Source organism: Acomys russatus, chromosome X (genome assembly GCF_903995435.1).
Source record: "Acomys russatus chromosome X, mAcoRus1.1, whole genome shotgun sequence".
In the NCBI taxonomy this organism is placed as follows: Eukaryota; Metazoa; Chordata; class Mammalia; order Rodentia; family Muridae; genus Acomys; species Acomys russatus.
The window spans coordinates 53,120,009-53,142,090 of NC_067169.1; the positions used below are offsets into that span (position 1 = coordinate 53,120,009).

A 22,082-nucleotide genomic window follows, 5' to 3' on the forward strand; every position below is an offset into this window, starting at 1 on the left:
TCGAAAACCCAGTCATTGAAATGACTCTAATTATTCATGGTCAGTGGCATATCCAGGAAACACTCAGTTTACAAGCAATTAAAATACACTAAAATAGATTTATACAGGTTGAACTTGATCATGCTGGTGAGAAGGGAGTGAGCGGCTTATGTCTTGGAGGGGGATTTGCTTGCTAGGACTGTTCTTTATCACTGTCTCCTTGCTGCATTGGTTAGGGACAAACATGGCAAACATCCGGAGGTACCACTTAAGGAGAGTACCCTGGGAACAGCATGTAGAATCAGGACCACAGATGTTGCCTGCATGCTGTCCTGTAAAGATGTCAGTATTGCTGTGGCTCATCTGCTGCCGGAAGGCCCCTCAGCACTGTCACCATAGCTTGGTTTCCAACACAGGAGCTACTTGCTATCACCTAATCCTTCAAGGTCTAGTCTCTTCACTGATAAAATGGGGACAGAAATCTCTGACCCTGTCATCTTTCAAGAGTTGTTTCTAAGGATCAAAGGAAGAGACCTGGAGAAAAGCTCTAGGGGTTAGCCAAGTGAAGGACTTTGGCTTCCATGACAAAATCCTCTAACGCAAGTCTGGCTGTCGGGCCCCTTCAAGGTTCTGTAGCATTGCTCATCCACTGATTAGCAAAGGTACACTTAGTCTTGTCCCCTAGGTTTATTTAAGAGTCTATACAGGATGATTCATCACCTTGGCATATTCAAACCAAGAAGGTTTTAACGTCCCTCAAATGAAGATGACGACAGCTAAAGAACTACAGCCCTGGGTCAGCAGACACCGGCAGCCAAAGCTCAGAGTCCAAGGGCTGCGGGGATTTTTCCCTTCTCTTCTACAGCAGGCTGTGAGCTTTGCTGGATTTGACCCTAAAAGAGACAAGTTCTTTTGCTGTTCCAAGAAGCTGGACTATGACAGGGCTGAGCCATTCAGTGGGCCAGTGTGATGTCACACAATTTAGGGCCATCAAAATGAAATGGCATCTTTTAGAGCAGCTTTTGGAGTTAAGATTACTAGAAAAAAAAAGGAGGGCAGACAGTCACAAAAGCAAGGTTGGGGTGCAGAGATCATAGAGAGCCAGGAAACAGGAGTGACGGTCCACCCTGAAATCTGACGTTAAACTATGAAGGCCATGAGGTACATGAATGGTCACGTTTTTACATCTACAAAGGGATCCTGGGTTCTATCACACTCTGTCACACCTCCCTGCCCTTTGGCTTGCCATCATTTTTGCAAAGAACTCCCAGACCTCCATTCTCAACTCACACCAGTCCCATTCATTTGTAATGACCAAGCTCAAATGGAACCTCCTTGAAGTCTTCACCGAGTCTCCAAAGGCAGAATTCCTTAGACCCCTACAAGGCCTTTTGTAGCCCTCTGGTTCACTCTGTCTTACTGTTTGTTGCCATTTTTCCCCTATTAGGCCAGGAGTGCTGCTCTTAGGAGCCAGAACTATGTGACACAAAGATGCTCCCTTAGGACACAGCAGGACACAGAGATGGCCTGAACTCATTTCACTGGGTTTGCATGTGACCCGCGGGGAAGTCCCATTAGGCCTCTGGGTATATTATCCCTGCTTCAACACTGGATGTACCTGATTACTGGCTACCGAGGTGCCAGCACGCAGTGAAATATCTTCTGCCAGAGTGGCCAGAAAATATGCGAAGACATTCAGCCTTGGACAGCCTCCTGGTGCAGGCTTCAACTTGGTTTTTCAAGTTAACAAATGTGAGCTGGAAAGTAGTGCTCCCTACTCTAGCCCTAAACTCGCTTCTCCCGTGCTAGCTTCTTAGGAGTTGAACACAGCTCCCATGTTTGAATTGACAATACAGTTACTAGCGCAGAGGAATGCTTTATGGGTGGAGTCTGACTGGGCTGTGGCTCTTACAGCTCTGTTTCATCATTTTTAACTTTGGATTCTTCATCTGGCTCTGCTAACAAGGAAGTCACTGGCTTTGGACATATCTGTTCACTTCACATTCCGAAATGGGAAGAATAATGACAATGTGGCATGAGACAAAACAACAAACAAACAAAAAACAACAAACAACCCCCCCAATACAAAAAAACCAAAACCAAAACCAAAAACCTTGACTTAGATCCCTGTGGAGAGGGGAAACAGCAGTTGATACTGGTGGAATCTGTAGGCTTTTGCTATTCTGGCCATTTCTGTCTATGTAACTCATTCTGCTTTAAGCCCAGATGTACAGTCCCTGGCGAGAAATTGTGGGCCAACACCTCTGACCCAGGTGGCCAAAAGTGGGCACACATGGCAGGTAACTGGACTCGAAGTCCAGAAAAGGATGCTCAGCTGTGGGCTGGCCAACAGCTGGTCTCGTGCTTCCCAAGAGAGACCAGGAGCTACAAGTTCTGAATGCAGTGTTTTCCAGAGCAGTTTAGTATCAAAATCAAATAAAACTCAGGACAAGTCAATCTGACACATATTGGATGATATGCATAATTATTATTGCTCTGTAGTGGAATTAGGCATAATGGCAAGTAACCCTCAGGAATGAGTGTGATTATGATTTATTATTTTATTATTAAATATTTTTTATTCTTTTACATACATTTATATTACTACACACACACACATATATATAGTAAACTACCTACAGCAAAAATAACCATGAAACAATCAGGAATTATATAAATGCTACATTCTTAGTGTCTTCACTATTTGTATTTGGCAGCCTTGAAAAAAACATCTTTCCTATCTTGATTAGTCTAAAATTTTGAATGTAAATCAGTATCTATCATATCTCATCTCTATCAACTTAAAGCATCTATCTAGACCTAAACACATCTTAACCCCTAAACAACTAAGCTTAATTGTAAACCTAAGCTATCTGGTCTTCAACTCCATCAGAGACTTGAGAAGGAATAAAACTTAATTACCTGAGTAAACCGGAAGTGCAGATTAGCAGCTTCCAAAATGAAAAAAGACAGAGACAATTTGCTGCCTAAACAGTCACTCAACACTCTCTATAACGTTGGAACATCATCTTCATATTATTTATTTTTATACAGCTAAACCAGAGATGTCTGAGGTCAGCTAGTTGCGGGTAGGGGCTGAGGTTGGATGGGCAGGAGACATGGTGTTCCTCTGGCTCCCCTTTCTCTCCTCACCCTGTTCCTTTAGCCCTTATTAGGGAAAGGTAGATATATTTGAACAGGAGTGTGGATCTTGAATGGCTGTTTTCTCTGGCCAAGGGGTGGCTGTCCCCTGGGGTTAGAGCATCTGGAATGTTCCCAGAGGCTTCAAGATGAATAGTGTCATTTTCCATGAGGTCTGAAATTCTACCAACCAGCCTTGAACGTAAGTTTCTTTTGGGTTCTGTTTAGATTCCAATTTGAACAAATCTATATTAAAATATTTCTTCAGATAATTGGGTAAAATGTGACAGACACTAATATATGATGATCGTATTAATTTGGCTGTTTGATGATTTTATCATGATTATATTAAGTAAAGGTCATTCATTATTGGGATGGGAATGTAGCTTGGTGGTAGAGTTGCATGTTTAGCATTCTTGAGGCCCTGGGTTCAGTTCCCCTTATCTACTAGAAACACATATTTTTTGGCCCTTTTCAGAAACAATGGAGGACAGAATAAAGATGGAAGATGGGAGGAGGTATGTGACTAGTGGTCCACTCTCTGTTTTTTCCTCTCCTTTGCATATGCTTAGACATTTCCAGAATAAAACCTAAAAATTATATACCACAGTCTGCTATGGCATGAGTTCACACATTGATAAAAATTAATGTGGTCATGTTCCTACCATCTAGCATATATAGGAGTTGCTGAGGATGGGTTTTTGCTTGGGGAGTCTTGGGTGGGAGGGTAGGTATATGTTGGGACATGAGGCACTTTTTGGAAAGCAGAAGCCCTGTCTGGCATTGAGAAATATATGTAAGTGGTGGGAAGTTTGAATGGTTACAAGACAGTGAAAGTTCTGGAAGAGAAGTCAGAAAGTGGACAAGAGGAGATGGGAGCACAGGATAGGTGTTCATGTCGGTCATGTCGGTCAGTGCACTGCGTCTCTTGCTGGCCTGTAGGCTCCCAGAGGTTGGGTCCTGTTTGATGATTGTCTCTGTTTTCCTGGGAGTTCCTAGGACATGAATCTGTGCATTTATTTCACTCGCTCACTTAATGAAAACTATGTATTGAGTCTCTTTAGCTTGGCAAGACCAACGAGTGCCTGTGGTAAGCATAAGGGATGCAGCACTGAGCCAAGTCTTCAGGGAACCCCCATTCTAGAGCAGGGCTTCTCAACCTCCCTAATGCTGTGACCCTTTAATGTGGTTCCTCCTGTTGTGCTGACCCCAACCATAAAATTATTCTCATCGCTACATCATAACTGTAACTTTGCTACCGTTATGGATTGTAATACAAACCTCTGTGTTTTCTGATGGTCTTAAGCGACCCCTGTGAAAGGGTCATTCAACCCCCAAAGGGCTTGTGACCCTCAGGTTGAGAAACTCTGTTCTAGTGGGAGGAGACATGCAGTAAATTACAAACAGGTGTAGAATACAGCAGCTAGTGATAAGTATTGCAGTGGGAAATAAAGTAGGATGAGGGGGATAGAGATTACTGTAGAATGAGTTGTTCAGGACCAAACTTGCATGACACTTGGGCCTCTGTGAGTTGTTTCAGATACCCATCCCCTGCCTCCTAGAACCAGGCTTTTGGCCATGTTTCCTGAACCTTACCAAGGGACCCTGAGCCTTGTAGCGTGTACATATCTATGCTTTAACCTCATTCCTGATTTCATTCTGACCTCTTTCACCTGAGTAATTCACATGACATTTTTGAAATCTCCAGCTGCTGCTTCCTCCAGGGAGTGATGACAGGCTGTTCTTCCTTCCTAAGTCCATGTCATCTCTGAGTCTTCACGCGTTCCTTAGCACCCTTGCACACAGTCTGTACTAACGGGTAGAACGCTGTGGATTATGATTCACTTCCTGATGGATGGAGCTCTTGGAGATATAGTGTGTTTTTTTATTTCTGCACAGGGCTTAGCACATGGTGGGGATCTTGGACATGCATACATGAGTGGATGGATGGACATACAGTAAATATATATATGTATATATACATATGTGTATATATATACATATAAAGGCCTGCTGCTGTTATTTGTTATCCCAAATCAGTGACAGAGCTGAGTCCTTTATTCATTCACATGCATTGAAAGCCAGACAGCTCAAGGCCTTGGAGATAAGAGTAACTTCATAGAGTTGATATTTGGCCCAACTTTATCCTCACACAATAAGAGGGAGATACCGGACACAGTCCTATTGTATAGAGACATGAAGCTTAAAGCTATTAAGTAACTTTTCCAAGGCCATAGAGCTTGTTGGTTGAAAATTAGACTACTGTTTCTAGTCTGTGTGATTCAAAAGCCATTGTTTTAGACCCAGCATCAGCAAATAACAGCTCATGAGTCCAATCTGTCCCTCTGTCCTTTTTTTCTTTGAAATATAATTTACTCTTTTACAGTGCATGATTCAGTATGTTTACAAGAAATCTATTTACATGGCTGTGCAACCAGTATCTAATTCTAGATCATTTTCATGACCCCAGAAGGAAGCTCTATGCCCATTAGGCATTCACTTCCCCTTCCTCCAGCTCCTGGCAACCATGAATCTTTTTTTTTTTTTTGTTTTGTTTTGTTTTGTTTTCTGTGGAGGTGCAGATTCTGGACGATTCATATAAATGCCTTTTGTGTCTTTTCCCCATTTGGTTTATGTGTTTAAGCTTTACCTATATTATATCAGTACTTTATTATGCTTATGACTATGTTTATTTTCACAAGAGCCCAAAGAAAAACAGTCCAAATGATGGGTAAAATCTAGACACACACACACACACACACACCACCCAAACCACACACACACAGAGAGAGAGAGGAGAGAGCGAGAGAGAGAGAGACGAGAGAGAGAGAGAGAGGAGGGAGAGAGAGACGAGAGAGAGACAGACACAGAGGGAAAGAGAGGAGAGGAGAGAGAGAGAGGAGAGAGAGAGAGAGAGAGAGTGAGAGAGAGAGACAGAGAGAGGAGAGAGAGAGAAGAGAGAGAGACAGAGAGAGAGATGAGAGAGAGACACAGAGAGAGAAGAGAGTGAGGAGAGGGAGGGAGGGAGGGAGGGAGGGAGAGAGAGAGAGGGAATATGCATGTATATCCAGTCTAAGGGCAGAAGACTCATGTCATAGCTGAGCAGTCAGACTAGAGAGGGAGAGGCCGAGGTGTAGAAAGAGAATTCTTCCTTTGCGTCTTTCTTCTATTCAGATCCTCAAAGGACTAGATGATGTCCACCTACTCTGCTCAGGGCAATCTCCTTTACTTAGTCTACTGACCCAAAAACTACTTTCTTACAGAAAAATGCTTGCAGACACAACCAGAAATGTTTAACCAAATTCCTGAGCATTTTTTTTTTTTTTTTGTGGCCTAGTCACATAATTTAAATCACACTTTCTGTATTCCCTTTGTGAACTTACTTAAAATTCAGTCAATTTTGATGGCAATTTCCAAAGAACTAACTTTTGGTTTCATTAATTAAATTTTTTTTTTCTGGAGCTGTGCGTGGTGGCATACACTTTTAATCCTAGCACCGAGGAGGCAGAAGTAGGGGGACATGTTAGTTTGAGGCCGGCCTGGTCTACATAGTGAGTTTCTGGACAGCCAGGGCTACAATGAGACCCTGTCTCAAACTGCTGCCATATGTTTTTTGTTTTGTATTTATTTATATTTATGTATGAGTGTTTTTGCATATATATATATGTGTGTGTATATATATATGTATATATGTATATGTATATATATATATATATATATATCTCTACTCTCTCTATATATGTTGCCACGTGTGTGTCTGGTGTTTGGAAGACAAACAAACAAGCAAAAAAACAAAACAAAACAAAACAAAACAAAAACCCATTTCAGATCCCCTGGAACTGGAGTCACATGCAGAAAGATGATTATGAGCTGCCATGTGGGTGCTGGCAATTGAATCTGGGTCCTCTGGGAAAGCAGCAATGCTCTTAACCACTGAGCCATCTCTCCAAATAAAATTTGATCATTTCTTTTCTTCTGCTTGCTTTGAGCTTTGTTAGCATCTCTTTGTCTTTTTTTTTTTTTTGATGCACCCCAGCACTCTATTTTCTTTTCTTTTCTTTTTTTTTTTACTCAGATCTCAATTTTATTTTATTTTTTATTTTTTCAGTAGCACGAAGAGCTATTTAAAATTTTATTTTCTTTTTTTTTTTTATTAATTTATTCTTGTTACATCTCAATGTTTATCCCATCCCTTGTATCCTCCCATTCCTCCCCTCCCACCCCCATTTTCCCATTATTCCCCTCCCCTATGACTGTTCCTGAGGGGGATTATGTCCCCCTGTATATTCTCATAGGGTATCAAGTCTCTTCTTGGCTACTTGCTGTCCTTCCTCTGAGTGCCACCAGGTCTCCCCCTCCAGGGGACATGGTCAAATGTGAGGCACCAGAGTACGTGAGAAAGTCGTATCACACTCTCCACTCAACTGTGGAGAATATTCTGACCATTGGCTAGATCTGGGTAGGGGTTTTTAAAGTTTACCTCCTGTATTGTCCTTGGCTGGTGCCTTAGTTTGAGCGGGAACCCCTGGGCCCAAATCTGCCTATCATATTGTTCTACTTGTAGATTTCTAGGACCCTCTGTATCCTTTTATTTTGCTATTCTCCCATGCGTCTCTCATTTAGAGTCCCAATAGGATGCCTTCCCCTCTGTCCCAGTTTCCTGGTAAGTGAAGGCTTTCGTGGGACATGCCCCTTGGGCTAGTATGCAGATATAAGTGAGTATATACCATTTGATTCTTTCTGCTTCTTGGTTAACTCACTCATTATGATCATTTCTAGCTCAATCCATTTATCCACAAATTTTGGGAATTCCTTGTTTTTAATAGCTGAGTAGTATTCCATAGTGTATATGTACCACAGTTTCTTTATCCACTCTTCTACTGAGGGACACTTAGGCTGTTTCCATGTTCTGGCTATTATGAATAAGGCTGCTATGAACATGGTTGAGCAAATTTTCTTGTTGTGTGCTGGAGCATCTTCTGGGTATATTCCAAGGAGTGGGATAGCTGGTCTTAAGAAGCCCTATTCCCATTTTTTCTGAGATAGCACCAGATAGATTTCCAAAGTGGCTGTACTAGTTTGCATTCCCACCAGCAATGAAGGAGTGTTCCTCTCTCCCCACATCCTCGCCAGCATGTGGTGTCGCTTGAGTTTTTGATCTTAGCCATTCTGATGGGTGTAAGATGGAATCTCAGAGTTGTTTTGATTTGCATTTCCCTGATGACTAAGGAGGTTGAGCATTTCTTTAAGTGTTTCTCAGCCATTTGATATTCCTCTGTTGAGAATTCTCTGTTAGTTCCAAGCCCCATTCTCAATGGGTTATTCGGTTGGTGTGTTTTAATTCTTGAGTTCTTTATATATTTGGATATTCTAGACCTTTGTCAGATGAGGGTTGGTGAAGATCTTTGTCACAGTCCTGTAGGCTTCGCTTTGTTCTCTTGACAGTGCCTCTTTCTCTGCCTACAGAAGCTTCTCAGGCCTCATGAGGTCCCATTTATTAATGGTTGACATTAAGGCCTGGGCCGTTGGTTTTCTGTTCAGGAAGTTGTCTCCTGTGCAAATATGTTCCAGGCTCTTTCCCACTTTTTCTTCTAAGTGGCTTAGTGTCTCTGGTTTTATGTTGAGGTCTTTAATCCACTTGGATTTGAGTTTTGTGCAAGGTGACAAATATGGTCCAGTTCATTTTTTTACACATAGACCCTCCAGTTAGCCAGCACCATTTGTGTGAAGATGCATCCTTTTTCCATTGAATGGATTTGGCTTCTTTGTCAAAAATCAAGTGACCATATGTGTGTGGATTCATATCTGGGTCTTTGATTCGATTCCACTGATCAACCAGCCTGTTGCTGTGCCAGTACCATGCTGTTTTAATTACTATTGCTTTATAGTACAGTTTGAGATCAGGTATGGAGATTCCTCCGGAGCACCTTTTATTGTACAAGATTGTTTTAGCTATTCTGGGTTTTTTGTTTTTCCATATGAAGTTCAGAATTGAACTTTCAATGTCTTTAAAAAATTGTGTAGGTATTTTGATAGGGATTGCATTGAATCTGTAGATTGCTTTTGGTAGGATGGCCATTTTTACTATGTTAATTCTCCCGATCCATGAGCAAGGAAGATCATGCCATCTTCTCAGGTCATCTTCAATCTCTTTCTTCAGAGTTTTGAAATTTTTTTCATACAAGTCCTTCACTTGCTTAGTTAGGGTAACTCCTAGATATTTTATATTGCTTGTGGCTAATGTGAAGGGTGCAGCACTCTATTTTCTTTTCTTTCTTTTTTTTTTTAAGCACTCTATTTTCTTAAGATGGAAGGTTAGGTTTCAAATTGTGATACATCTTTTTTTTTTAATTATTGTTGTTAAATATGCAGTTGCAGCTGCAAACTTCCCTCAAATGATTGCTTTCATTGTGTTCCATATATTATTTATGCAATATGTGTTATGTTATATAAGTTTTGCTGTATTATCTTCAATCTCAAATTATTTTTACAACTTTTCACAAGATTTCTTCTTTAATCACCTCTCCCTGATCCTCTCTAGCTTGGCTGCTGAACTGGCCTCAGACTGGAATAGATATCCGTACTATACGCATACATGTGTCTTCTTTCTCAGGAGGACCCTAACAAATCCAATGTCCCAAATCAGTCTATGTTATTCAGAAGTGTGGTGTTTAATTTCTACACATTTGTGAATGAATTCCTCAGATGTCTTTCTTCTATGGACTTTTATTTTCATTCTTTCCCATTTTATTTATTTAGGTGTTTCTCCACCCCCACCCCCAGCAGGGTCTCACTCTGTAGCTCTGGCTAGAGTAAAAGTAACTCAGTATGTAGACCGGGCTGGCCTAGAACTCACAGAGATCTGCCTGCCTCTGGCTCCAAATGCTGAGATTAAAAATGTGTGCTACCACACCTGGTTCTTTTCCATATAATTTAATTTCAAGGCAGATTTATATGATTTTTAATTCTTTAAAATCTAGCTTTGTGGTATGACAATGGCATTATCCTGGAAAATTTTCTATATGTACTTAAAGAGTATACCCCGGTTGTCTTCTCATTTTGCTAATAAATGCATTTTCTTGCTGATTTTCTGACTAGTTATTCAATACATTATTGAAAGTTGGGTAAAGATATTTCCAATTATTATCATTGCATTGTTATTTCTTTCTTCAGTTCTAGTTTTGATTTTATATATTTTGTTGTCTTGTTGTTATATGCATACACATTTATGATTTTGTTTATTAATATAACTATCTTGGCTATACTTTTGGTTATTTACACATGATGTATCTATCTTTTACTATCCCCTCCCTCCCTCCCCTCTTTCTTTGGTTTTTTTGAGACAGGGTTTCTCTGTGTAACTCTGGCTGTTCTGGACTCACTTTGTAGACCAGACTGGCCTCAAACTCATAGAGATCCACCTGCTTCTGCCTCCCAAGTACTGGGATTAAAGGCGTGTACCACTGCGCTCAGCTAGCCTTTACTTTCAACCTATGTATGTCTTTGAGTTTAAAGCATCTTTCTTACAAATACTATATAGTTGGATCCCTTAAAAGTCCATTTGTCAGTCTCTGACTTTTTCTTTCAAGACAGGTTCATATGTATCCAAACCCACTATGTATGTAGTTGGTGATGACCTTGAATTTATGTGTGCATCTTTTAAGTGATTGGGATTACAGGTGTGAACCAGCAAACCCAGTTTATGAGGGTCAAAGGCATTGAGGCACCCTACCAACTGAGCTACATCCTTAGCCTCATCCATCTCTAACTTGAATTATAATGCTTACTCATTTACACTTAATATTAACTACTGGTAAGACATAGTCTATGTATGTCATAGTCACATTTCATTTTCTAGAAGTTTTAGTATTTTTACTTCTCTATTCCCCCATTTCGGCCTACTTTTTGTTTTTTTGATTCCAGGTCTCTCAGTGTTAGCCTTGGCTGTCCTGGACTCGCTTTGTAGACCAGGCTGGCCTTGAACTCACAGAGATCCACCTGCCTCTGCCTCCCGAGTGCTTGGATTAAAGGCGTGCGCTACCACCTCTGGCTTCAGCCTACTTTTTAATTACTTATCTTCTAGTATACCATTTCAGGTCTCTTACTAATTTAAATATATGTATTAAACATATGTAAATGTGTATCTGTATGTGTACATGTATACACGTGCCTATTTTTTCTAGCAATTGCCTAGGGAGTACAATTAGTACTTTACCTTTTTCCCCCTCTTTGGTTTTTTGAGACAGGGTCTCACTGTGTAGCTCTGGATTACCTTAACTTTTAACAATTCATTTGGATTCATACCAGTTGTTTAATTTCAGTAGCGCGCGCGCACACACACACACACACACACACACACTTTGCTCCTATATAGCTCCATGTCCTCACTCCTTCTTTGTGTTGCTATTGACATACAAACCATATCTTTATTTCTTTGTATATATATTGAAGCTGACTTTAATTCTTATTTTGGGTGTCTATCTTTTAAATTATATGGCAAAAATAGTTACAAAGGAAAATACATTTTCCTTCGAGTCAGGGTCTCACTATGTAGTCCAGTCTTGAATTCAATTCATAACCCCACCATTCCGAGCTTACAAAATGACTGCTTAGTATTCTTTCATTTCAGCCCTAAGAAATCACTTTAGTACTGCCCTCCCCTTTAGGGCTGGGGATGGAACTCAGGATCTAACACATGCCACAATGCCACATCCACTCTACCACTAAGCTACAGCCCTGTCTCCTATTGCTTTTCTCCTTTCTTTCTTTCTTTCTTTCTTTTTTTCTTTCTTCTCTCTCTCTCTTTCTTTCCTTCCTTCTTTTTTTTCTTTCACTTTGTTTTGTTTTTCAAGATAGGGTTTCTCTGTGCAGTCCTGGATGTCTGGAACTCACTCTATAGACCAGGGTAGCCTCAAACTCAGAGATCTGCCTGCCTCTGCCTCCTAAGTGCTGGGATTAAAGGTGTGTGCCACCACATTGGGCCCTTAGTATTTTCTTATTGAGCAGGTTTAGTAGTTCTTGTAACAGCAGAATCGTGCAGTGTTGATCTGTTAATGCTTTAATTTCTCCTTCATATTTGTTGAGTACTTAGGCCAGATAGTTTTTTTTAATAGCAGTTCTTTCCCCTTTCAGCACTCTAGGTCGTCCCATAGCCTTTTGGCACCCATGCGTTGTTATCAGAAAGCAGTATCTTCCTGAAAGTTGCTTGCACATGCTGACTTTTCCTCTTCTTTTCGGTTCTCTGTTATTGGCCAGGGCTTTATGACCTGCCTCACTGGGGATGTCTCTGAGATGCGTGTACTTGGACTTGTTGGGTTTCTTTTTATTTATTTATTTATTTATTTATTTTTGTTGGGCTTCTTAAGCGTGCTCATACACACACACACACACACACACACACACACACACACACCTTTTACTAACTTTGGAGAGTTCTGGACCATTATGTCCCCAAATGTTTTTTCTCCCCACTCTTCTCCCTTTCTCTTGAGATTCTAACCATGTCTGTTTAGAGTGCTTGATATTGTCCTATGGGCACCTAACGCTGTTTATTTTTCTTTTTTTTTCTTTATGTAACTTAGACTGAATAATATAAATGGACCCATCCCAGGTTGCTGATTCAGTCTGCTCACTCAACATTGCTGTGAGTCATTCTAGTGAATTTTGAATACAATGGTGTACTTTTTGACTGTAGAGTTTCTATTATGTGGTTATTTTAAAATGCAATCTCTGTCCCTGGTGATAGTCTTATTTAGTAAGACATGTTTCTTATACTTTCTTTTAATTTCCTTGCACATATTTAAATACCTAATTTTTGAGCTTAAGAGATGGCTCAGAAGTGCACTTGCTATTCTTGAGGAGGATCTGGGTCCAGTTCACAGCACCCACAACTCTGTGCAACTCTAGTTCCATGGAACCTGATACCCTCTTCCTGCCTCCAGAGGCACGTGCATGCATGTGCTACACAGACACACACACACACACACACACACACACACACACACATACACACACACACACTAATAATAAATCATTACATACCCAAGTTAAAGTTCTGATCTACTAAGTTAAATGTTGATGTTTGCTGGTACAGTTTTTATGGCCATACATTCTTGTGTGTTCACTGAAGTCCTTGCTTGGTTGTTTAAGTGGCTTACTAAAGAGAGAGTGTGTGTGCAAATGTATGTGATGGGCAGCTCAGGTTTCATGTGGGTTCTTTAGTAAGGGGAGCAGGGCCTGTCTCTGACATAGACTCTCTTGCCAGCTTTTTGATCACTTCTCCCTGGTAGGACTGCCTTGCCAGGCCACAGGGGAAGAGGACACACACAGTCCTGATGTGACTTGATGAGCTGGGGTAGATGGGAAGTGGGGCTCTCCTTTTCTGAGGAATAGGGGAAAGGGGAGAGGGAGGAAGGGTGGGACTGAACATTGAGGAGGGAGGGGGATATGACCAGGGTGTAAAGTGAATAAAAAATAAATAAATTGAGAGAGAGAGGGAAGGAGAGAGGGAGGGAGGCAGAGAGAGAGAGAGAGAGAGAGAGAGAGAGAGAGAGAGAGAGAGGCAGAGACAGAGACAGAGAATATAAAATTCCTAGGAGAGGCTGGTGTGGTGGTGTATGCCCATAATCCCAGCACTCTGGAGGCAGAGGAGGGCAGATTACTGTGAGTTCAAAGCCAAGGCTACACAGAGATACTGTATTTTGAAAAACAAATATATACATATAAAATAAAATTCCTAGGATGAGTATGTCTCACAGTTTTTAAAATTTGTACATATGTATGCATGAACTCTACTGTACTTGTATGGAGGTCAGAGGACTTTTGGGAGTTGGTTCTCTTTTTCTATCATGCGGGTCTTGGGGTTTGAACTCAGGTCATGAAGCTTGGCAACAAGTGTCTTCTCCTGATGAGCCATCTCACAGGCCTCCTCTCATTGGTTTTGACAAATGCTACAAACACATCTTTTTCATGTTGGGTGTGCTTTTGTGTTAGGCCTAATAAAGAAATTATTGTAACTGATGCTTTTGAAGGACCCACTAGAAAGGCCAAGTAATTATTTGAAAATGAGGGTTCTGATGCTAGTTTTCCTATCTGGTAGTTATAAGGCCATTGGTTTTCACCATGATTGTAGGTTGTTTTTAGGGCTATGACTTCAAATTGGTTTTTTTAGATAGTGTTTCACTATGTTCTCCAGACCAGTCTAGAACTCCTGGACATAAGGTATCCTACACTTCAGCCTTCCCAAGTGCTGGGACTATAGAACTTGCAGATGCACATAGCTGCTACCTGTTCTTGTAAGTAAAGTTTTATTGGAACTCAACCATACTCATCCATATACATCCTGTCTACAGCTGCCTTTGTGTTGCAGCATTGGAAATGAGTAGTTGGAACAGAGAACATATGGTTTGAAAACTTGAACTTTTGTGATCTTTTCCTTTCCTGAAAATGTTTGCTGACTCCTGCTTTAAACCAGTGCTGCTTACTAGGATATATTTTTTGAGACAAGGTCTCAATTAACCCAGGCTGGCCTGCATCTTCATATGTAGCTGAGGATGGCCTCAAGCTTCTGGTCCTCCTGCCTCCACTTTCTGAGCACTAGGATTACAGGCATGTGCCATGATGCCTTATTTATGTGGTGCTGTCAATCAAACCCATGGCTTCAGGCATGTAAGACAAACATTCCACCAAACCAAGCCATATCACCAGCTCTTCCACAGGATTATAATGTGACCTACATATTAATCAAAGTACATTGGGTAGCCACATAAAAGAAATAAAAGCAAGTAAGTGCAATTAATTTTTAAGAACATATCTTTTTTAAGAAGAGGAAGAGAGAGGTCTTACATTCATGGCCGGCCTAGAACTTCCTATAGAGATCAGGATGGACTTGAACTCACAGATATTCTCCTGCCTTTTCCTGCCAAGTGCTGGGATTAAAGGCATCTGTTATCACCCCTGACCAAGAATATATCTTATTTAGTATACTCAAAATATTATCAATTATATAAAATGACAAATGGAGTATTTGATGCTTTTACTAAGGCTTTGAAATCTGAAGTGTATCTATCAAATGCTTAATATCTAGTAGTGAGAATATTGGCTAGTATATCTCTAGACCCTTGCTATTTATAATATTGTCTCTAGACCAGTGACATTATATTACCCAGGAGCATAATATGTTAGGTTGCACCCTAAAGTTACTGAATCAGAATTTGCACTAAACAAGCCAATGGGGTGTATATTAAAGCACATATATGTTGAGACATACAGCTATACATTCCATCACTGTATTATCTGTTTTGGGGATAAAGGCCGAGGACACTTAAGGTACTGTTTGAATATACAATTTAACTCTTTGGTTAATTTGTCACTCTCTTTGTGGATCAGGGCTGAATTATCAGAACATGAACTAAAGTGACAGTGGACCAGATGCTGAACTAGATTCTGTGGGATCTGATGAGCTAAAGAAGTACAAGGTCCCTGCTTTCGGGGAACTTCCATTTGCTCAAGGGTGCCTGGAGAGCATTACTCTGTGCAAGAATTCCAGCTTCCTTCCCTGCTAAAGCCCTGTACACAGTGGTCCATCTCAGATGTAAATGTGGCAACCAAGCATTAGATTGGTCAAGCAACATTCAACTCAAGAGGTTCATGGGACAGAAACAAAATAGTTGCACTCCATTTGAAACTGGCTCATGGCAACGGTCTGAAGCAAACACTCAAGCTTTTAGAACACGCACTCAATGGCTCTTCTAAAAGGGCACCAGACCTGTGTTTGTATAACAGGAAAGTTATAACATTCATCATGCTCAGATTCAGGAACTGTGCACTCAAGTTAAGGGAAACCTGACAGTCTGACTTCCAGGTTCCAGTGACTTAGAATGGGAATTCCTATTTAAAGTAAAGAAAATAAGAAATGAGGAAGTGCCAGTCCTTGTTTCTCTGTGTAGGTGTTGACAAGCTATTAAATCATTAGGCTGTCCCTTGCCAGAAGCAGCAGAATAAATCTTGGAAGTTGACAAATGGTCAGCGTCTCTGTGTGTGCCTGCAACACTCAGAGGCACACACAAAGGGCACACTGTTTCCCTTGGTTTATCTCCTGGCTGTGTAAATATTTCATCTGACATTTGGATTGGATTCTTAGCAAGGTTCCCACCAAGCTGATGGTTTTTTAATCTGCTTTCACCAGCCCACAATAAACTGTCTAACCTGTCTGCACAGTGTGGTGTGCTCTGCCCACTGGCAAACAGAACAAATGGAACCAGAAGATCCCCGACATACTTTTCTCAGATGTCTGAAGATGAATTGCACCCAAGCTCTGCCTGAGCCAGAGACACAAGCTAAGAGGCAAGTGCCTCACCCAGATATATGAGCCCTCACGAGCTCTTCTTGATGACACTAGTGCCAGCAGAAGGTCACAAAACACAAGCCGGGCCTACATCCTATTAAGACAGATCTTTGGCTCAGCATAATTATATGAGTGCCAAAGATGAGTATGGCTACAATCTCATTCATTCTGGGTTGTATTCATGTTGGCTTCTCTTCAGTTTCAGATGAATTTCTTCAGTTGCCCAAAATATATGAAACACTGTGATACTCTAAACCACAAACAGCTGGCTCAAAACTCTCCTATACAACATGGATGACCCCCGCCCCCCAAAAAAAGCCATGGTAAGTGAAAGCGACAAGCAATGAAAGTTCACTGTGAAGCTCCATTTATAGGAAATGTCTGTAATAGACACGTTTGGAGAGGCAGAAAGTAGACTGGTTGCATGAGAGGAGCTTAACTGCTAGAAGGTCGTGATTTCTTTTAGGTATAATGTACTGCAATTAGGTAGTGATAATAGTTGTAAAACTTTGTGTATAAAAATCTCTCTGTGTGTGTCTGTCTGTGTGTCTGTCTGTCTCACAGGGCCTAGGTAATAGAGTCTACATAGCCTAGGCTGGCCTTGAACTTTCTATGTAACCCAAGCTAGTTTCATGATTCTCTTACTTCAGCCTCTTGAATGGTGGAACTAAAAGTGTGTGCATCACTATGCCCTGCTGACTTCACATTTTCCATGAGTTGCTTGTATGGTACAAGAATTGTATCTTAATAATACTGATTTAAGTGGGCTGGGGAGATGGCTCAGAGGTTAAGAGCACCGTCTGCTCTTCTGAAGGTCCTGAGTTCAATTCCCAGCAACCACATGGTAGCTTACAACCACCTGTGATGAGATCTGGTGTTTTCTTGTGGTGGGCAGGCACACATGTGGGCAGAATACTGTATAAATAATAAATAATAGTGATTTAAAAACTAAAGGATAAGTCAGTGATAGAGTGCTTGCTTAGCAAGCACAGGGCTCTAACCCCAGCACTGCATTCCTTCCAAACATAGCCAAACAATTAAAGGGTCATTAAATGATTTTTAAAAAACTCTGTCCCTAAACCTATTCCTATGGAGCAATGTTGTCAGCTTTGCTATTCTGGATGTTACTTATAGGAGAAAGAAAGGAAAGACAGACATGCAAGCTAGTACTAGGAATGTCATAGGACCAGAAGAGTCCTTTGCCCTCCATCTGTTTATCCATTTGTGGGCAGCTACTGGCGAAACAGCATGAGCAAAACTGCCCTATTCCTACGAGAAGCTGGTGATAGCAATACTCTTACCATTGACTTGGAGATATTCTTGACACATGAATTGCCTGCTGGATCCTCTTAGGTTGAAAGGTAGGAATTACAGTGTTTGTATTACTCATATTCCATTTTTTTTAAGCCGGAAATTCACAGCTTATATAGTTTTCTAAATGTTTGAATATTCAAAGTGAAAAAGTCTACTGGGTAATTTATACTACCAATAAATATTTAAAGAACAAGGAAAGATGCAAATTTCCTGCTTCCCCAAGATGTTGGAAGCAAGAATTCTTGACAAAAATAAGCAAAGCAGACAGATAAGGGAATATGCTTTGGGGTTTCCTCCTTAAAACGGCATCCCTTCTGTGATTCCGTAGGCTTTATTAGGAGGTGGCATTTTTGTCTCAGTGCGGATGAAAAGACATGTCTTCTGGTAATATTTCTAGCATTACTGTGGGGAAAGCTGTACACAGGAGATTCATTGTTCATTTCTTCAGACAGTGTGTTGGACGGAGAAATAACATTTGATCTTTGGAGCTAGGCAGGCCTGGCCTTAAATCCCAGTTCACATTGTTGATTCAGGCTAGCATCTCTTACAGTGTTGGAGCCGCTCTTCCCATATTTCGCCACCCCTCCTTTCCAATTCATCCTTTATGTAGCAGCCGAGTAAACTCTCAAAAATACAAAGACGAGCTTGCCACGCGGCTACAGTAAACCTCTTAGTGACAGCACATCTTTGACAGCAGGGTCTAAGCTCCTTAGCATGACTCATGCGAGGCTGCCTTCACAGCCAGCTTGCACACAGTCTCTAGCTGTCCCTCTTCACCCTCCGCCTACCTGTCTTCACATGATCGATTGTTTTCAGTTGCACAGAAATACAGCCACATGTACTTCCCCACTTGGGTTATTATGCTCGCCTAGAATCACTTTCCACCCTTCTGGGCCCAGTTCATGTGAGTCATTCTTGCATTGGGACTGGGATCAGCAGAGCTGACACAAGCATAAGCTCAAGGGCCAGATGCCAGGGGGAGTCAGGGCCCTGAGGTAGCCTGCCTCCCCTGGCTTCAGAAGCCAGATTAATTACTGTTGAGATATTGACAGTCATTATTAAAAGGCCATTCTTTTTTTAGTGTACGATTCTTTAAAATTACTTCATTTAAAATAGCTGGAAGTAAATACTTCCAACAGAAGAAAAAGATATTTAGTAAGGGAATATGATCCTGCTATATCCTAGATACCCAACTCTTTTTAGCAGCTCTTCCCCCACCCGCTTGGAGAGATAGCCTGTATATGTAAGCAGAAAGATAACATTTTAATACAATATTGTAACATAATCTATACAGCAGCTTGTATTCGCCTTTTTCATTTCACCATATTATCTTGGAGATTCTTTCACAATGCATTAGATTTAATCAATCCTCTACTGGTGAACAAGCATGTAGGCTGTTTTTAAACTTCTACAATGCTGCTTTAATAAAACTTTCACTATTCTTGCAGTGTTCCTGATCACTAGAAGGAAAATTCATTATTTTGTTTAAAAAAATCTGTTTATTTTCTTTTTATTAAAATTATACTCATTATTCTTGTTTTCTAATTATAAAAGCAATGCATTCCATTTGTAGAGAAATGAGAAAATATCTTAAAATCACAAGGAAGAAGGATCATTCACATTTCAAACAATGGTTAGCAGTTTTGTGAATGTGTTCATAGTACTTTCCCTATTTATAATACCTTTATTTTACCCAAAGGCCTATTTTCACATTTCTGGGAGGACTGTGCAATAAAACATAATAATTAAGAATAATAGGCCAGGCTGTGGTGGTGCACACCTTTAACCTGAGCACTTGGGAAGCAGAAGCACGTGAGTCTCTGTGAGTTTGAGGCCAGCCTGGTCTACAAAGTGAGTTCTGTGTTAGCCAAGACTACACAGTGAGACACTGTCTCAAAAAAAAAAAAAAAAAAAAAAAAAAGAAACCTTAACAAATTTACACTACTAACCTATATAAAATGTTTAATCCCATTTATTCACAAACTGACTGTATCAGGCATTTATTTCTCCTTATTTTACAGGTGGAAAAAACAGGTAAATCAAATTTTCAGAGTTCTAACACCCTAGGGATTGGAACTGGATATATCAAATCCTGCTTTTATACACTGTACTCCGTTGCTTCTGCCAACATTTTTACTTTAGCAAAACAGAAAAGGTGCAAACTCTCTGAAACTCCTTAGTGACTCTGTGGTTTTCAGAAATACACCCGCACAAAAAGAAGCACATAATGAATGCTCACTGTGATGGGTGAACAAACAAACACCCAACAAAAAACCAACAACAACAACAACAAAACCCAGGACCAGTCCAAAAGTCCACAAAGATGGGAAGAGAAAAACAAAACACAGAATAATAGTCTTATAATGATATACTACCAAGCAGTTGAACAAACAGAACTTGATCTATATGGATAGATCTCTAAAACAACATGAGAGGCAGGAGAGATGGCTCAGCAGTTAAGAACACTGACTGCTCCTCCAGTCTGAATCCTGGCTCTGCCACTTATTCATTCTGTCACCTTGGGCAAGCCATCTGTGAAATGGGGATAATAATAAGAGTTGCTGTGAGGATCCAGAGGAGTAAATTTATTTAAACTGTCCCAAAGAATGCCAGGCATATAGCAGTCCCTCTGTGACTGCGTGTGAGGCGCCATGCTTCTGGAGACCCTCCTGTTTTCAGGCACTGTTGTATGAATGGTGTGGGGCTGGGGCTGGGGCTGGCGGGAAGTTTCAGACAATTTTGGTCTTTCATTATAGGCTAGCTGTGGAGAAAGGTAAGTATGTGGATTACACTGCAGTATAACAAGTCTCTTTCTCTGTCAGTAACTGTAACATCTCCTAGAAAATAATCAACTACTGAGTTGCTAGGTGTCCAGGAAGGATTTTACAGAGGACATGGGAGGTGGAGCCTGAAGAAAAGGAAGAGTAGAATTTCATTTAGCAGCGAAGTGGAAGGAAGGGCTGTCTTGGTCAAAGACATGGTTGGAACTGTGGTTCAGGGCAGACATAGGGCTAGTAAAGTAGAAAAACCAGATAGGGTCCAAATATAAAGGATCCTATGTGCTTTGCAAATATTTTTGAACCTGTGAGCTTTGGGAATATGTGTATATATGCATGTATAAATACTGGTATTTGAGGCAGGAGGAACATGTTTCAAGTTGCATTGTTCCCCTCACCCCCCTGGCAATGGTCAAAGAGGCACCTTGTTGATGGTAGTATTCTTGTATCAGTCGGGGGGGGGGGGCGGTATAAAAAACAGATAGCAGTTCTTTGTTCAACCTCACTTCATGCCTGGTATGGTGGCCAAAGCTGCTTTATGTCTAGGACACATAAAAATCAAATCAAACCAAATCTAGGCAGCTCAGCATGGGAGGAGGAAGACAGAGACCTGTGGACCTCTATGCCACTCACAGACCTGCCCTTCAGTGCATGGTAGAGGCCATCCATAGATACCTGCTGGCTGCCATGCCACACAGCAGAACAGATGGAGGATGCCACGCAGGGGCCCACCAGCCTCATGGCCAGCCTGCAGCAGGAGCCACAACAGTGTCCGAGTATGTGGTAGTCAAATGCGCGAAAACCGGAAGTGGGGCAGCTTGAGCAGCATGAAGAGAGACGGAACTGGAGACTCAAGGGCAGAGAGGAGTAGCCTGCTATGAGTGGCCAGCCTCACCACCCGGGGCCATGGTGAGGTCCTAGCCCAAGTTGCCACTGAGGGCCATGTCTGAGACCGTGGCTATGCAGTGGCAGGGGTCAGTTTTATGAAGATGTCCCTAGTCAGGACAGCCACTGGGGATCACATGGATGTCCAGGGGCTGTGCAAAACTGTCCCTGCCCCTCATTGGATGAGGTGTCCAGGAATGTTGGCCCTATCTCTCACCATTGGCAGCATTCAGGAGAGTGGGCCCTGCGTCTTGCCCTGGCAGTACAGTGGAGCTGGCCCTGGTGGCGGGGGTGTGGGTGAGCTGTTGAGGGTATAAGTGTAGAAGAGCTGACCCCACAACTCATCTGCTGTGTAGTGACTAAGGCATAGAGGTGATGTTCCCCCCACCTCTTGCCCCCTCTGGCAGTTGGAAAAGCTGCCCACAGGATCAGGAGCACAGTAGAGAGACAGCCCTGTCCCTCACCAGCTGGAGCATTGGGAGAGTGGGCCCTGCACCTCTCCTGAGCAGCACAATACAGCTGGCCCTGGTGGTGGAGGGAGGGTGGGTGGGTGGGGCTCAAGTGAGCTAGGGAGAGCTGGTCCTGCCACTCCTTTGTTGTGAGGTAGCCTGAGGGAGGGGGTGCCCTCCATCTCCTTGCCT

General features: G+C 41.6%; 1 protein-coding gene and 1 long non-coding RNA gene across 2 annotated transcripts in view; one reads left to right on the forward strand and one right to left on the reverse strand.

Annotated features, from left to right (window-relative positions):
* Nucleotides 1-16,725, forward strand: part of LOC127185596 (uncharacterized) — a 52,580-nt gene extending 35,855 nt beyond the window's left edge. The window contains exon 3 of the long non-coding RNA XR_007830195.1: nt 16,665-16,725. This is a non-coding gene — a long non-coding RNA (uncharacterized LOC127185596). The remainder of the gene's footprint in view (nt 1-16,664) is intronic.
* Nucleotides 1-22,082, reverse strand: part of Hdac8 (histone deacetylase 8) — a 222,153-nt gene that overhangs the window by 37,611 nt on the left and 162,460 nt on the right. The window lies entirely within an intron of this gene.